The sequence below is a fragment of the Pteropus alecto genome, unplaced genomic scaffold (genome assembly GCF_000325575.1).
Source record: "Pteropus alecto unplaced genomic scaffold, ASM32557v1 scaffold143, whole genome shotgun sequence".
NCBI classification, from domain to species: domain Eukaryota; kingdom Metazoa; phylum Chordata; class Mammalia; order Chiroptera; family Pteropodidae; genus Pteropus; species Pteropus alecto.
Genome location: NW_006434828.1, coordinates 2,349,349 through 2,351,390, shown reverse-complemented (window position 1 = coordinate 2,351,390; position 2,042 = coordinate 2,349,349).

Genomic DNA, 2,042 nt, shown 5'->3' with positions numbered 1-2,042 from the left:
AAATTTTCCTATGAAAGCTTTTAACTTTAAGCCAAAGCCCATTTCTCAAGATTGCAGAGTAGTGCTTTGGGACATGTAAACTCGAGGCTGTTTTCAGGGGCCCTCCCCCAATCTTCCACCCTGTAATCATCTTCAGAAAATTTGAAACTAAGTATTAAACCCAGAACTAAGTTATTTGATTTTCTTCCTGATTTTGTTTATCTTTACTTTTAAAAAAAGAGTCATTTTTTTTTTTAAATAAACCAAAGCCCAGCCACCCTCTACCCCATCATTCCCCAAAGCACCCTAACTGTTTCATTTTTCTGTTTCGCCCCTGTCTGTCTATGTGCGATGCTTGTACCGTCCTCAGCCTTTTCGGTCCCACGTCTCCCGACTCCCTTCCGGGGAAACAAGTTCTCACGCCCGCCATTCCCCTCTCCCTATCGATAATCATGTCACAAGTTAGAATTAGACAGTTCTTCAGTGTTTACACTTTTATGAGTTACTAATGATTTCTTCGGTTTTCTTGTCTATGTACCTATGCATATTTCTTCTCCAAGCTCCTCAACACGACACTAACCTCTCTGTTCTCTGCGCTCGGGGGCCTCCCGTCTGGATGCCCCGTCCTGTTCTCATCCCAGCCCTTTGACTCCCAGGCTAGCTGCACGAGCTCCTGCGCTTCATCTACTTATTGTCTACTTGGAAATGGGATTCTTCCTGCCTCTTCTGAGGGCTCCCCATCTCCTAGAGAACCTCATTTTCCTCTTGCCTGGTTTTCTTTTTCAGTCTGGTGGAACACATCCTTTAGTGGACTTCTGAGAAAAGGTATTGGGCAATAATTTTTGAAATCTTGCCTAATGGTGTCTTTCTTCTACCCTTACGCTTGATTAGCAGTTGGTTGGGCGTAGATTTCTAGGATGGAAATCATTTATTTTTTTCCAGATTTTTGAATGTATTGCTCCATTGTCCCCTTATTGCCCACATTGCTGTTGAGAACGTCTGAGAGGTCATCTGATTCTAATCTTTTGTATAACTCCCTGATTTTTTTTTTGTCTTTTTGACTTTCTGGAGGTTTTAGGATCTTTATTGTCTGTTCCACTGCTCAGTGTGGGGACTCATACCCTCCCATTCTTATTTCTTCATATTTTATCTAATAAATATCTCCCTATTGTCTTCTGTTCTTTCTTTTTGTCACTTTTGTTTCTCGGACATTGGACCTCCTGGATGGGCCTGCAATTTTTTTGTTTTTCCTGTTTCGTTTTCTCTTTCTTTGATGTTTTGTCATATTTTCTGGGGAGTTTTCTTTAGTTAGTCTGTCTTCCATAAACTTCTATTGAAGTTTTTAGTTTTGCTATGGTGTTTTTTCCCCAGATTTATTGAGGTATCTTTGGCACGTAAAAATTGTATTTATTTATGGTGTACGACATGATATTTTGATAAACATACACACGGGAAGATGGTTAGCACAATAATTAGCACGTCTACAACCTCACATAATTACCTTTTTTTTTTCTTGGTAAGAACACTTAAGGTCTACTCTCTCATCAAATTTCAAGGGCACAATATAGTTTTATCAGCTCTCGTCACCGTGCTGTACGTTAGGTCCCCAGAACTGATTCAGCTTATAACTCGAGCTGGTGATAACATTCTCCCCAACATCTCTGACCATTGTCTCCCCATCCCCCACCCCAGCCCCTGGCTCCACCGTTCCCTCTGAGTCTGTGAGTTCGACTTTGTCAGAATCCACGTCTAAGTGAGATTTGCTCTGGTATTTTTAACCTCTAAGTAGATTTCTTATTCAGTAAATATCCTCATTTTAAAAAATTCTTTTCTCATTTCGTGGATGCCATAGTTTCTCTTTGGTGTCCAGGAATATTCGCTATTACCCTGTGGAAAGTTTTCTCTGATCCCGCATTATCCTGTCTCCTCTGAGGCTCTTAATTAATTAGTTAATTTCTGTTTGTTTAACTTCCTGTTTCTTATTTAGGGGTTTTCCTAGAGGGCTTAACCTGTTGTTTACTCTAACGGAAACCCAGTTGGAAGCTCCGTGTTCACGGGTCCTG